We start from the raw sequence: 16,440 nt of genomic DNA on the forward strand, positions 1-16,440 counted from the left end.
CAAAAACGTGACAAAAAATTTTCTTTGTCTGCTTGGAACTTTTCGAGATTTGCTATTGAAATGTCAACTCATTTCTTCTTTTGTTCGTCGGTTAATATTTTTGGCACCCAACGCGCGGAGCCCTTTCTCATATGCAATTCTTTTGCAAGGATTCTTTGAATACTGCCATATGAGATCCCTGTGACCTCAGCTACATGCCTGATAGTCACTCTTCGATCTGCCAATACAACTTCTTCAACTTTTTTCACGTTTTCTTCATTGAGGGACGTGGATGGGCATCCTTCACGATGTTCATTTTCCGTCGATGTTCTTCCCAGCTTAAATTCCTTGGCCCAGCGTGCAACTGTGGAATATGGAGGAGAAGAGTCCCCCAATCTTTCCACCAAGTCGCTGTGAATGTCTTTGGTAGTCATTTTTTTCAAGCAGAGGTATTTGATGACAGCTAGGAGCTCGTTTTTTTCCATTTTGATGTTCACTCCTCGGCAGTTCATATTCAAATGAATGTAGCTCCCGGGAATCGTGGTCTATTTAAGTAATTTTTTTTTCCTGGACTAGTGGGTACCTAAGAGAGAAGAAAACATTTTATTTTAATTTCTGTGTGCAATAGAAATAACCGATTATCATTACTTTTGAATCGCCCCTCGTAGTTTAACACAGAGGGCCTGTTGTTACCTGCAGTCTACCACAAAAACAAAAAAAAGGGAGCTTTAAATTGCCACTAAGTGGAATAACTTGAGTTCTGTTTGGCGTATATCTGCGACCCACGTTCTGCTTTTAACAGTTTGTGTAGTTTAACACAGAGGGCCTGTTGTTACCTGCAGTCTACTACAAAAAAAGGGAGCTTTAAACTGCCACTCAATGGATTAACGTGAGTTCTGTTTGGCGTATATCTGCCACCCACGTTCTGCTTTGTACAGTGTGTGTAGTTTAACACAGAGGGCCTGTTGTTACCTGCAGTCTCCCACAAAAACAAAAAAAAGGTGCTTTAAGTTGCCACTAAGTGGATTAACGTGAGTTCTGTTTGGCGTATATCTGCCACCCACATTCTGCTTTTTACAGAGTGTGTAGTTTAACACAGAGGGCCTGTTGTTACCTGCAGTCTACCACAAAAAAAAGGGGGAACTTTAAATTGCCACTCGGTGGATTAACGTGAGTTCTGTTTGGCGTATATCTGCCACCCACGTTCTGCTTTTTACAGTGTGTGTAGTTTAACACAGAGGGCCTGTTGTTACCTGCAGTCTACCACAAAAAAAGGGAGCTTTAAATTGCCACTCAGTGGATTAACGTGAGTTCTGTTTGGCGTATATCTGCCACCCACGTTCTGCTTTGTACAGTGTGTGTAGTTTAACCCAGTGGACCTGTTGTTACTTGCAGTCTCCCACAAAAACAAAAAAAAGGGTGCTTTAAATTGCCACTTAGTGGATCTACGTGAGTTCTGTTTGGCGTGTATCTGCTAGCCACGTTCTGCCTTGTACATTATGTTGTGTAATACACAGGGCGTGTTTGTTCCTGCTGTCTTCCCGCCAAAAAAAGGAAGATATAAATTCTCCAATAGGTAATATACACCTTCTACCTTGTTTAACAGTAGCATATAACGGTTGTTATTTTGGTAACATTTCAGCAAAAATGAGGAAGTCTGGTGGAAGAGGCCGTGGGCGGTCGTTGCCAACTGGTAATGATGGTGGGGGTGGTAGTGGAGCATCTGGTGGTACTGGGGAAAGCAAGATAGCACCAAAGGCCCTAGGTGTAGAGGCAGTGTCATCGTCTGGCTACAAAAGGCCTCGAAGGCTCCCTTATCTGGGAGTAGGAAAACGGCTTTTAAAGTCGGAGCAGCAGGAACAAGTTTTGGCTTTCCTTGCTGACTCAGCCTCCAGCTCTTTCACCTCCTCTTCAGAAGCTTCAAAATCTAAAACCAGCGAGTCGTCAGTGGATGCTCCATGTCCGGAAAAAGTTGCTTCCTTGTGTCCTTCACCCAAAACAAAAGTGAAGGATGCGGCAGGCAACACTACACTTTACTTCATGGAGCTCTTTACACATACCGTGCCTGGGTTAGAGAGGGAAATAGTAAAAAGCCCATTACAGGAAGAATTGGACATGGAGTGCACAGATGCACAGCCACAGCTTGATTATTATGCTGTTCCATTGACTCAGATCACAACTTTGCCCTCGCAGTGTACTGAGCCCGAATCTGACCCTGATGAGAATATGGTGCTCAGTCCCGAACGCTATAGCACCTTACATGGTGACACAGAGGACAGTGCCCATGACATTGAAGAGGAGGTGATAGATGACCCAGTTGTTGACCCTGATTGGCAGCCATTGGGGAAGAGGGTGCCGCAGCCTGTAGCTCAGAAGCGGAGGAGGATGATCTGCAGCAGCCATCTACATCGCAAAAGTTGTCATCTGGCATGCCTGCATCAGGCCCAAAACGTGTGTCAAAATCCACAACAGGTGTAGTACAGCGTTGCAATCTGGTGGCAGTAGCACGGCGTGCAAAGCCTGCAAAGGTATTCCATAGTAGCACGAGTGCAGTGTGGGAATTTTTTAACCAAGATCCGAATGATCAGTGCAAAGTTATATGTAAGAAATGCTCCAAGACCTTTAGCAGTGGGCAAAATGTTCTAAATTTAAATACAATGTGCATGCGTAGACATCTAACCAGCAGGCACTTGGAAGCATGGACTAACTACCAGACGTCCCGTACCGTTGGTGCACCTGCTCCTATTGAAGCTAGTCAGCAACGCAACATTGCTTCCCTAACTGGAAGCCAACCGGTTATGACACCACCAGTAGCAAATGTGGAGGTATTGTCGCAAGGCCAAAACAGTCAGGGAATCGCAAGGTTCTTGGTTGGAAACACTGTCGGTAGGCCCACATCAAGAATACCATCGCCAAGCCTCTCTAAATCTGCCATGTCCCCGCAAGTTCCACCATATGCAGTTCTCCAGTCCAGCTCAGCCTACAAGAGACTCTCGATAGGAAAAGAAAGTACTCTTCCTCTCATCCGCGTACACAGGGTTTGAACGGCTACATATCTCGACTAATCTCGTTAGAGATGATGCCCTACCGTTTGGTTGAAAGCAAAGCTTTCAAAGCCCTGATGGCCTACGCAGTACCACGCTATGACTTACCCAGTCGACACTTCTTTGCGAGAAAAGCCATCCCAGCACTACACCAACATTTCAAAGAACGCATTGTCCATGCACTCAGGCAATCGGTCAGTAGAAAGGCGCACCTCAGAACTGATGTATGGACCAGTAGGCATGGCCAGGGATGTTACGCGTCCATTACCGCACACTGGGTTAATGTGGTGGATGCCGGGTCCACAGGGGACAACAATACTGGCACAGTTCTGCCTAGCCCACAGTCTAGGAAACAGTTGGCTGTAGGCGTTTGCTCCTCCTCCTCCTCCAGAAGCAAAAGATCGTCCACAGAGCGCAGTCGCACGACCACTCCATCCGCAGCTGTCAGTGTTGCACCCATGGTGTCTCATTATGGAACAGCTAGTGGGAAGCGGCAACAGGCTGTGCTGCAAATGAAGTGTTTGGGCGACAACAGACACACCGCGGAAGTACTGGCCGAGTACTTGCAGCAAGAAACTGAGTCATGGCTGGGCAGTGCACATCTTGTGGCAGGCAAGGTAGTCAGTGATAACGGAAGGAATTTTATGGCTGCCATAGCTCTTTCAGTACTGAAACACATACCTTGCCTGGCTCACACATTGAACCTGGTGGTGCAGTGCTTCCTCAAGAATTACCCAGATTTACCAGCCCTGCTCCTGAAGGTGCGCAGACTTTGCTCCCACATCCGCCGATCGCCCGTACATTCCAGCCGTTTGCTTAACCATCAGTGATCGCTGAATCTTCCCCAGCACCGCCTAATAATGGAAGTGGCAACAAGGTGGAACTCCACACTGCACATGCTTCAGAGGCTGTGCGAACACATACACGGGCAGGCAGTTGGATGGCAGACATGGAGTTGTATGGTGTGCAGTGGTCGAAGCTCCAAGACCTCTGTCAAGTCCTTCAGTGTTTTGAGGAATGCACATGGGTGGTCACTGCGGACGACACCATCATAAGCATGAGCATCACACTAATGCGTCTGCTGATGCAAAGTTTGACGCACATCAAGGAGCAGGAGTCTGCGACCGAGGAGGAGGGAAGCCTTGATGACAGTCAGCCATTGTCTGCTCAGGGAATTTTCCTGGACGAGGTGGCGGGCGAAGAGGAGGAGGAGGATGATGGGGCAAAATATTCATGGGAGGAGGATGCTTCACAGGGGGAAATAGAAACTGGTGGCATTGCAAGGTCAGGTACAGGGTTTTTGCGGGCCACAAGTGATGTAGATTTTCAAGAATGAGCTCCTCAACCCAGCACAAGCAGTGAATTGACACCTGAAACTTTGGCCCACATGGCAGAGTATGCCTTGCGTATCCTAAAACGGGACCCCCGCGTTATCAAAATGATGACCGATGACGATTACTGGTTAGCATGCCTCCTGGATCCATGATACAAAAGGCAAATTACAAAGTATCATGCCACATGAGAACCTTAAGCAAATATTGGCTACCAAACAAGCAACTCTTGTAGACCGTTTGGTTCTGGCATTCCCAGCACACAGCGGCGCTGATGGTTCTCACATGAGCTGTAGTAGGCAACATGGTAGAGGTGTTAGACGTGCACAAAGCCGATGTGACATTGAACAGAGGGGATTTATGACCAGGTTGTGGAGTGATTTTGCAATGACCGCAGACACGACAGGTACTGCTGCATCGATGCAAAGTGATAGGAGACAGCATTTGTCCAGGATGGTAACCAACTATTTTTCCGCCATTATCGATGTTCTCCCTCACATGTCATTCCTCTTTGATTACTGGGCATCTAAACTAGACAGCTGGCACGAATTGGCAGAATATTCATTACAGGAGGTCGCTTGCCCAGCTGCTAGTGTGCTCTCAGAAAGAGTCTTCAGTGCTGCTGGTTCGATACTGACCGAAAAAAGGACACGTCTGGCTCCCTGAAATGTTGATGATCTAACCTTCATTAAAATGAACCAATCATGGATTTCAAATTATTTTGCCCCACCTTCACCTGCAGACACGTAGCTTGCCTGAAAAATTGCTTGTATTTGGCCTCCTCTTACTAACTGCTCCAATTCTGCCATTTGCAGGTGCTGAATGTCCACCATAGGCCCTTTTTATACCTCCCTATGTGGGCTGACTCCCCCCACAGGTCCGTGGTCACAACTTGGCGCACGCACCCATGCGAGTGCCATTTGGCTGGACAGGTGTGTGTTCCCGCTCTTGGGCGACGGCACTGGCACAGGGTTCCTCATAGTGCAATGAAGTGTCTCTGACGGTGGTGGTGCACAACCAACGTCAGAAACACCATCGCAATATGAGGGGCCCTGTGCCAGTACCGCCGGCCACGAGAGAGTGTTCTCCCCCAGCTCGAACTGTGCTCTGCCACTTGCAAAACTTACCTGCCCCACCACTGTGAAGTCTGTGCTGGTAAATCCTTAAATGGCACTGCCATTACAAGTTTGTTGCAATGATAGATGATAGTAAAATTATACAGGAGCCCTGGCCTCCATTTAGACCGCTTAATGCTTTGTGCCATCTACCACTGTCTGCAACTCTGCATAGGAGCCCACCCCTGTACCTCGCAATGCCACCAGTTTATTTATTATGACAAATTCATTGGCTGACATTTAGCCAACTATGTATTTAGGCCTACTAACTGTCAGCCACTTATAACAGTTGTCCTCCGCTGAACAAAGCTATGCCACCTGAGTAATCCTGTAACCAATTGTGAACTGCATTTTGCCACCTTTTTTATTTTAGGCCTCTGTCTGTCTGTCTGTCTGCGCCACACATTCCAACTCCTCCCCTTCCCCCCCTGAAACAAGCTAGGCCACCGAGTTAGTCCTGGTAGCAGTTTATAACCGCATTTTGCCACCTTTTTTTATTTTAGGCCTCTGTCTATCTGTCTGTCTGCACCACACATTAAGACCCCCCCCCCCCCCCGAAACAAGCTAGGCCGCTGGGTTAGTCCTGGTAGCAGTTTTGAATGGCATTTAGCCTACTTTTTTTATTTTAGGCCTCTGTCTGTCTGTCTGTCTGTCCTTGCCACACATTACAACCCCCCCTCACCCCCGAAACAAGCTAGGCCGCCGGGCTAGTCCTGGTAGCAGTTTAGATCCGCATTTTGCCACCTTTTTTCATCTTCGGCCTCTGTCTGTCTGTCTGCGCCACACATTACAACTCTCTCCCCCTGAAACAAGCTAGGCCACCGGGTTAGTTCTGCTTGCAGTTTTGAACCGCATTTAGCCTACTTTTTTTATTTTAGGCCTCTGTCTGCCTGTCTGTCCGTGCCACACATTTCAACTGTCCTCCGCTTTACAAAGCTATGCCGCCTGAGTACTAGTCAAACACATTTTGAACTGACATTAGCCTACTTTTTTATTTTAGGCCTCTGTCTGCCTGTCTGGCCGTGCCACACATTACAACTGTCCTCCGCTTTACGAAGCTATGCAGCCTGTGTAGTACTCAAACAAATTTTGAACTGACATTAGCCTATTTTTTTATTTTAGGCCTCGGTCTGCCTGTCTGTCCGTGCCACACATTACAACTGTCCTCCGCTTTACAAAGCTATGCCACCTGTGCAGTACTCAAACAAATTTTGAAGTGACATTAGCCTACTTTTTTTATTTTAGGCCTCTGTCTGCCTGTCTGACCGTGCCACACATTACAACTGTCCTCTGCTTTACGAAGCTATGCCGCCTGTGTAGTACTCAAACAAATTTTGAACTGACATTAGCCTATTTTTTTTATTTTAGGCCTCTGTCTGCCTGTCTGTCCGTGCCACACATTACAACTGTCCTCCACTTTACAAAGCTATGCCACCTGTGTAGTACTCAAACAAATTTTTAACTGGCATTAGCCTACTTTTTTTATTTTAGGCCTCTGTCTGCCTGTCTGTCCGTGCCACACATTACAACTGTACTCTGCTTTACAAAGCTATGCCGCCTGTGTACTCCACTTACCTATTTTGAACTGCATTTTGCCCACTTACTTATTAAGGCCTACTAACTGTGTCTGCCTCCCATTACTGTTGTCCTCCACTGAACAAAGCTGAGCCTCAATTTTCATCCGGTGTCAGATATTTAACTGCATTTGGCCTACTTCTTTGGTTGGGCCTACAAATGGTGTGAGCCGCAGCTTGGTGTTCTCCACAGAATAAAGGTGATCTTAAATTTACAGGCTTTCAGCCTATATCAAATATTACACTGCATTTGGCCTACTTGTTTGGTTGGGCCTACTAGCGGTGTCTGCGGCTGCTTGGTGTTCTCCTCCACTTTACAAAGCTGAGCTTCAATCTTCAGGCTTTCGGCCTACATCACATTTTACACTGAATTTGGGCTACTGGTTTGGTTGGGCGTACTAACGGTGTCTGCCGCTGCTTGTTGTTCTCCTCCACTGAACAAAGCTGTGCCGCCTGTTTACTCCTGTTACCAATTTTGAACCTAATTTGGACTACTTTATTACTTGGGCCTACTAACTGTTTCTGCCACTCATTACAGTTTTTCGCCACTGAACAAAGCTATGCCGCCTGTTTAGTCTTGTTACCAATTTTGAACTGCATTTAGCCTACTTTATTCTTTGGGACTATATCTGTGTTTCCTCCTCCTCCTGCCCATTGGCCAGCCACTGCTACATGAGTCTGCTGGTACATTGACCCAGATCACTACAATCCCCTTGCACTCTACACAGCCAGAATCTGACCCTGCTGAAAGTCAGGTTCCCCTTCCCGCATACTATACCACCTTACATGGGGACAAAGAGGAAGGTGCAGATGAAAGTGCAGGTTCCTTCATCAGGTGGGGGGGCATACTCGTTGGCAACGTCACTGGCACAGGGCCCCTCATAGTACGCAAAATTGTCTCTGCCAGTGGGAGGCGCCCCGCCGTCAAACACACCGCCATACTCTGAGGGGCCCTGCGCCAGTGCCAATGCGAACGAGTGGGCCCCCCCTGCTTGCTCGGGATCTCAGCACTTGCAAAGTATCAATACTTACCTCTCCCTGCTCCACCGACGTGACGTAGTCTGCGTTTCCTGGGCCCACTAAAATCTTGAGCCAGCCCTACCCCCCACAACTTTAGCCAAATGACCCCCTGTTTTCAATGCCTAACTATTATTATAAAGTAAATTAAGATTGACAAGCTTAAGAAATAAGAATTGATGTTTTTGGCATAAAAATGGGCACTGTAGGGGTTTTCCTGTCCTCCACTCACTGGCGCCTTTGATTCCCCATTGACTTGCATTGGGTTTCAGGTTTCGTTCGATCCACGACTTTTCGCAATAATCGGCCGATTTCACCCGACCCAACTTTTGAGAAAGTCGGGTTTCACGAAACCCGAAACGATCCTAAAAAAGTAAAAGTCGCTCAACTCTAGTCTGAAGGATAAATTTACCACAGCACCTATCCTAGTGCATCCCAACCCTGAACTTAACTTTATAATAGAGGTGGATGCCTCAGACTGTGCCATTGGAGCTATACTCTCCCAGAGAACAGGTGAGAAGAATGTCTTGCATCCCTGTGCTTTCTTTTCTCAGCGGTTATCTGCCGCTGAGAGGAACTATGATGTAGGCAATAGAGAATTGCTAGCTATTATTGCCGCATTCAAGGAATGGAGACACCTCCACACAGCAAATAGTCGTCCTAACTGACCACCGCAACCTTGAATTTATAAGATCGGCTAAGTGCCAGACTCCTCGCCAGGCCCGTTGGAATCTTTTCTTAAGCCAATTTGATTTTGTAATCTCTTATAGGCCAGGATTGCGCAATGGAAAGGCTGATGCACTCTCTAGGATCCATTCAACGGAGACCCGTCCATCTATTCCTCCTAAAGGTACCTTCACACTGAGCAACTTTTGAACGAGAACGATAGCGATCCGTGACGTTGCAGCATCCTGGATAGCGATCTCGTTGTGTTTAACACGCAGCAGTGATCAGGATCCTGCTGTGACATCGCTGGTCGGAGCTAGAAGGCCAGAACTTTTTTTCGTCGCTGGATCACCTGCTGTCATCGCAGTGATGTGTTCACTTGTAACCAGGGTAAACATTGGGTTACTAAGCGCAGGGCCTCGCTTAGTAACCCGATATTTACCCTGGTTACCATTGTAAAAGTTAAAAAAAACAAACAGTACATACTCACCATTCCGGTGTCTGTCACGTCCCCCGCCGTCAGCTTCCCGCACTGACTGTGAGCGCCGGCCATAAAGCACAGCGGTGACGTCACCACTGTGCTGTGCTTTACGGCTCGCACTCAGTGCGGGAAGCTGACGGCGACGACGTGACAGACACCGGAATGTGAGTATGTAGTGTTTTTTTTTTTTTTACATTTACAATGGTAACCAGGGTAAACATTGGGTTACTAAGTGCGGCCCTGCGCTTAGTAACCCAATGTTTACCCTGGTTACCTGGGGACTTCGGCATCGTTGGTCGCTGGAGACCTGTCTGTGTGACAGCTCTCCAGCGACCACACAACTACTTACCAACGATCACGGCCAGGTCGTATCGCTGGTCGTGATCGTTGGAAAGTTGCTCTGTGTGAAGGTACCTTAAGACTATTCTTCCTGATTCTAGATTCCTGGGAGTGATTCATAATCAAGACGTACTTAAGGACATCAAGAAAGCATACCATTCGGATTCTTTGCTGGCACAACCTCCTAGAGACGTAAGCCTTGTTTATAAGAATGGTGTGTGGTTTCAGGGGCAATGCCTGTATATACCTGAAATGGTCAGATTGAGAGTATTGCAACTCATCCACGATTCTAAGATAGCTGGGCATAGAGGAGTTCTAAAGACACAAGAATTTCTTTCACGTTTCTTTTGGTGGCCCACTTACAGAAAGGACGTTCTAAATTATGTCACTTCATGCGAAGTTTGTGCGAGATGCAAGACACCATGTTCCTCTCCAACGGGTCTATTGCAACCCCTATCCAGACCCGTGAGAGCGCGAAACGGCCGTCGTCTCCACACTGCTCACAGGAGCTCCTTGTTCACTCTCCTGGCCATGATGTTTTTATGAGCATTCAATAAAGTCAAGTCAAGCTTCAGATCGGTGACTGCCCTCCTTCCTTTCTTATGCAATGCAACCGCTACCCACCCCTTCCCGTCCATGGAGATCCATTTCCATGGATTTCATTGTGGAGTTGCCAACCTCTCAACGGAAGAACACCATTTTAGTGGTAGTGGATCGGTTAACAAAGGCGGCTCATTTTATTCCCTCTGTCGGCTTACCCACTGCTAAACAGACATCAGATTTAATGATTCAAAATGTGTTTCGCTTGCATGGAGTACCGGATGAGGTCATTTCTGATCGAGAGGTGCAATTCACTTCAAGGTTTTGGCAGAATTTTTGTGCTGCATTGGACATTAAAGTAAACCTTTCTTCTGCTTTTCATCCCTAGACTAACGGACAAACAGAACGGACTAATCAGACCCTGGAGCAGTATCTCCGCTGCTTTGTCTGCCACCTACAGGATGATTGGGTGGATTTACTTCCACCACTTTCCCATAGATATGCCCTTGCCAGCTGTGGCTGAAAGAATCACGTCTTTACAACAGAATATTGATCTTTTAAAGAAAAATCTGAAATTGGCTCAGGAAAGGTATAAGAGAGCAGCAGATAAATTTCGTAAACCTGCACCAACTTTCAAGGTAGGAGACTCTGTCTGGCTATCAACTAAAAATCTTAAATTGAGAATCCCATCATCCAAATTGGGACATAAGTACATTGGGCCCTACAAGATCAGTAAGATTGTAAGTGCCGTTGCTTGTCGCCTTCAACTGCCCAGAACAATGAGAATTCACCCTGTCTTTTACGTTTTTCTGCTAAAGGCAGCAGTACCTAATAATTTTCCTGGACGTTCTTCTCCCTATCCTGATTGATGGTCAGGAGGAATTTGTGGTGGAGATGATGCTGGATTCCAGGTTATATAGGAATCAGCTACAATACCTGATTAAATGGCAGGGCTACGCAGTTGAGGACAACTCATGGGAACCGGTTAATAACATTAATGCTCCTCGCTTACTCCGCCAGTTCCATCAGAGGTACCCAGACAAACCTGATCTGACGTCATCCAGAGGCTGTCCCTAAGGGGGGAGTAATGTAAGGTTCTCAGTCTCTTTGCTATATCTGCTGTGATTTTCTGTTTTTGTAACCTAACTTTTCCGTCGGCCATTTAGCTTTATCCTGCTGCAGCTACTTTGCCCTGAGTCAGCATGGAGTTCCTAGCTTCTATGTTTCCGCCCTCTTCTCTGACTCTTGCCTTTTTAAGCAGCCTCAGCTGTTCAATCAGTGCTTCTGAATCATGTCTGCAGTCAGCCTGTGACCTGCTCAGGGAAGTCTTGGACTTAGTAATCCAGCCATCTCCTACTGTGGATCTCTGGGACACTTGTGGACACTGGAACTCTGCTGCATGCTAAACAACATTTACCAGGGAAGTAACAGAGATACTCTGAACCTGCTTTGTGCTTAATACTGAACTTCATGGGCATTCATGGGCATGCGCAGTGCATATCTTTGCCTGTTATTCATCTCCTTCCGCCTTTTTCAGACTGTGTGGCCTCACGGCCGTGGCATGTGATTAGTGATCAGCTGACGCTGCAGAGTCTGAAGAAGGAGGAAGGAGATGAGAGAGAGGCAAACAGATGCACTGCGCAAGGCCATGAATCCCAGCCCTGCAGTGTTTTCTGATTTATTACTACTGCTGGGCTGGGATTCATGGCCTCGTGCAGTGCATATCTTCGCCTGTTATTCATCTCCTTCCTCCTTCAGACTGTGCGGCCTCCCGGCCGTGGCATGTGATTAGGGATCAGCTGACGCCACACCGTCTGAAGAAGGTGGAAGGAGATGAGAGAAAGGCGAACAGATGCACTGCGCAAGGCCATGAATCCCAGCCCTGCAGTGTGAATAAATCAGAAGACACTGCGGGGCGGGATCTCGGGCAGGGCGGCCGCACAGGCGCAGTCAGCCTAACAGCAAATGATGTCAGAAGATGGGCAGCGCTAACTGCACATGGCCAAGGGATAACATAACAGCGCAGACTCCAGGACAGATTCAAACAACGCTCAGGAGGCGGCGCATTGTGGCGAGGGGGTATGAATTACGGCTGTGCCGCAACCGATTTGGAAGGAAAGTCCCGCCTCCTTGACTTTCATGGTATGAGGGGCCACATTTTAGAAGTCTTAACTTCACCGAGTGCAAGGAGCATAATTAAAAGAGCCACGTTTTCCTTGTGCAGCGTTAGTGCTGCACAAGTTGGTTCTTTCAGTTGCAAATGCCTGGGGTTGTTAAAGGTTCCCTTTAAACTTGCTCCAATTAGGCCTCAGCCTTCAGACTCTGTTTCTCCTGTAATCCCTGGGCTCCAACACCGCCAGTTGCTGCTCAGAAGTGTCTTTGGCACATGTACTCCCTCCTGCCCAGCCAGGTTCCAGCATGCCAGTTGTTTCCGGGTAGTGTCAAGGTCACTTTGCCTCCAATGCGTTGTCCTGTCGTGTTGCGGTTGGGTTAGCCGACTCTATGGTGCCTGCAGTTTAGGTGCTTCCTATGTGGGCTGCGGGAAGTGGCAATCAAGGCTGGTTCAGTAGTGCCTGTAGGACAAGCTCCCCCTGTAGGACTGTGGGTTTTCTGTAACTAAGGCCGGCTCGTGGCCTAGCAATTTTTTCTTTTCCTGTGGACCTTCTGCTGCCTATCTGAGTTCCAGCACCATTAGCTGGTTCTTTGGAAGACAATCTTGAATAGGTCCCCCTGGTTCCAGTACCGTCAGCTGGTTCTGGGCAGAGCCTTTGGCTTAGGTGCCTCCTTCTGGGTATCTGAGTTCCACCAATGTCAGGCGGTCCTTGGTAGTGCTTTCTGGCACGGGTACCTCCTGCTTAGTAACCAGGTTCCAGTACCGTCAGCTGGTCCTCGGTAGTTCCATTGGCTCTTCTACCTTCGGGTAGCCATCCGGGTTCCAGTACCGTCAGCTGGTTCTCGGCAGTGTGTTTTGCTCTTGTACCTTCTGCTCCCCATCCTGGTTCCAGTACCGTCAGCTGGTTCTGGGCAGTGTCTTTGGCACGGGTACTCCCTCCTGCCCAGCCTGGTTCCAGCATGTCAGCTGTTTCCGGATAGTGTCAAGATCACTTTGCCTCCAATGCGTTGTCCTGTCGTGTTGCGGTCGAGTTTGCCGCCAGCCGTCAGCTGGTTTTCGGCAGTGTGTTTTGCTCTTGTACCTTCTGCTCCCCATCCTGGTTCCAGTACCGTCAGCTGGTTCTGGGCAGAGCCTTTGGCTTAGGTGCCTCCTTCTGGGTATCCGAGTTCCACCAACGTCAGGCGGTCCTTGGTAGTGCTTTCTGGCATGGGTACCTCCTGCTTAGTAACCGGGTCCAGTACCGTCAGCTGGTCCTCGGTTGTTCCATTGGCTCTTGTACCTTCGGCAATGCATCCGGGTTCTAGTACCGTCAGCTGGTTCTCGGCAGTGTCTTTGGCACAGGTACTCCCTCCTGCCCAGCCTGGCTCCAGCACGCCAGCTGTTTCCGGATAGTGTCAAGATCACTTTGCCTCCAATGCGTTGTCCTGTCGTGTTGCGGTCGAGTTTGCTGACTCTATGGTGCCTGCAGTTTAGGTGCTTCCTATGTGGGCTGCGGGAAGTGGCAATCTAGGCTGGTTCAGTAGTGCCAATATGACAAGCTCCCCTGTAGGACTGAGGGTTTTCGGTAACTACGGCCGGCTCGTGGCCTAGCAATTTTTTCTTTTCCTCTGGACCTTCTGCTGCCTATCTGAGTTCCAGCACCATTAGCTGGTTCTTTGGAAGACAATCTTGAATAGGTCCCCATCCTGGTTCCAGTACCGTCAGCTGGTTCTGGGCAAAGCCTTTGGCTTAGGTGCATCCTTCTGGGTATCTGAGTTCCACCAACGTCAGGCGGTCCTTGGTAGTGCTTTCTGGCATGGGTACCTCCTGCTTAGTAACCGGGTTCAAGTACCATCAGCTAGTCCTCGGTAGTTCCATTGGCTCTTCTACCTTCGGGTAGCCATCCGGGTTCCAGTACCGTCAGCTGGTTCTCAGCAGTGTCTTTGTCTCTTGTACCTTCTGCTCCCCATCCTGGTTCCAGTACCGTCAGCTGGTTCCGGGCAAAGCCTTTGGCTTACGCGCCTCCTTCTGGGTATCCGAGTTCCACCAACGTCAGGTGGTCCTTGGTAGTGCTTTCTGGCACGCGTACCTCCTGCTTAGTAACCGGGTTCCAGTACCGTCAGCTGGTCCTCAGTAGTTCTATTGGCTCTTGTACCTTTGAGTAGCCATCCGGGTTCCAGTACCGTCAGCTGGTTCTTGGCAGTTCCTTAGCCTTCTTGTACCTTCTGCTACATTTCCAAGTTCAAGACCCTAAAGATGACGACCCTGAAGACCGAGAAGCAGAACAGGAAGCTGCAGAACAAAAAGCAGAAGAACATTAAGCATAAGACTAAAAATCAGAGCAAAATATATTATCAAAATTATAAGCAGAAGAAGACTAAGCAGTGTATGGGGGTGAGTCCGTTCCTCCTCGTGGTGCCCCTGGAAAAAACCTGCTGCTGCAGGCGAAACTGAACGCAGACAAATCCTGTTGTAAATCTTTTGTGACAGGCAGAACGGAAGGTGTAATCTTCAAACTTTTATAGATAACAACTACAGGAATGCCTGTCACAAATAAGAACATGATGAAGAAGAAGAATATGAAGAAGATGAAGAAGTAGAATATGAAGAAGAAGAATAGTTGAATAAAAAGAATATGAAGAATGTAATAATAGGAAGAAGGTGAAGAAGAAGAAGAAGGTGAATAAGGTGAAGGAGAAGTTGATGAAAAAGATGCTGCTGCTGAGGATGATGAAGAAGAAAGTGGGGGAGAAGTAAAAAAGAAGATGAAGAGCATGGAACTAGTGAAACATAAATATCTGAGAAAATATGAAAAATCTTAACATAGTCAATATCTTTGTAACTCCGAACGTCTTAAAAAAATAAAAATAATAATTCCTGCTATTCCATTTGATTGGGCGAAACCTCTATGCCTTTAATGTCTCCTCCACCTCCCCCAATACATCCTACATTGTTCTTAGTTGTTTTCCTTCATGTAGAATTAACCTACATGGAAAGAAAGGGTTTATTTTAATTCCGATATTTTTGTCCCATTGACTTGCATTGGTATCGGGTATTGGTATCGGCGATATCCGATATTTTTTGCATATCGGCCGATCCAATCCGATACCAATATTTCCGAATATCGGAAGGTATCGCTCAACACTAATCACGGCACCATCACAAGGGATACTGATCTATGATTTTATAGGAAACAACCTAGAGGTTTTCGGCTCCAGTTGGAAAGACACAGATCTGATCCAGTGACCATCTCTGAACCATGGATCTGTTTGGAGAAAGCCAGGTTAGGAACCCACTGGCCGTCTGGTTCCATGAAGATGGTCAGATAAGCCAAGTGTTGACTCTCGTGTCAATTGACTTTGGACCTTGTATGGACTCTATGGACAGTTCTTGGTCATCTCCCTACGCTTGTCATTACCTCTTCTCTGTGTGTGTATCACAGGTGGAATAGCGACCCTGGGGAGCTCTGACATCATGTCAACTGGCTTTTGACCTTGTACAGACTCTATGGACTGTTCTGTCATCTTCCTACGCTTGTTGATATCTCTTCTCTGTGTGTATATCACAGGTGGAATAGCGACCCTGGGAGCTCTGATATAACATCTACCATTATCCCGGCAAGACAACGAAAGAGTGACCCTGCCATGTGCACTATTTTGGGGTAATTGCTGAGAATGTTTTGTTTGCTATTGTGTGTTGTTGTTCAATAAAGTATTACCTTAGTAACATAGTAACATAGTAACATAGTTAGTGAGGCTGAAAAAAGACATTTGTCCATCCAGTTCAGCCTATACTCCATCATAATAAATCCCCAGATCTACGTCCTTCTACAGAACCTATTAATTGTATGATACAATATTGTTCTGCTCCAGGAAGACATCCAGGCCTCTCTTGAACCCCTCAACTGAGTTCGCCATCACCACCTCCTCAGGCAAACAATTCCAGATTCTCACTGCCCTAACAGTAAAGAATCCTCTTCTATGTTGGTGGAAAAACCTCTCCTCCAGACGCAAAGAATGCCCCCTTGTGCCCGTCACCTTCCTTGGTATAAACAGATCCTCAGCGAGATATTTGTATTGTCCCCTTATATACTTATACATGGTTATTAGATCGCCCCTCAGTCGTCTTTTTTCTAGACTAAATAATCCTAATTTCGCTAATCTATCTGGGTATTGTAGTTCTCCCATCCCCTTTATTAATTTTGTTGCCCTCCTTTGTACTCTCTCTAGTTCCATTATATCCTTCCTGAGCACCGGTGCCCA

The sequence above is a fragment of the Ranitomeya imitator genome, chromosome 1, assembly GCF_032444005.1.
Source record: "Ranitomeya imitator isolate aRanImi1 chromosome 1, aRanImi1.pri, whole genome shotgun sequence".
Classification (NCBI taxonomy): Eukaryota; Metazoa; Chordata; class Amphibia; order Anura; family Dendrobatidae; genus Ranitomeya; species Ranitomeya imitator.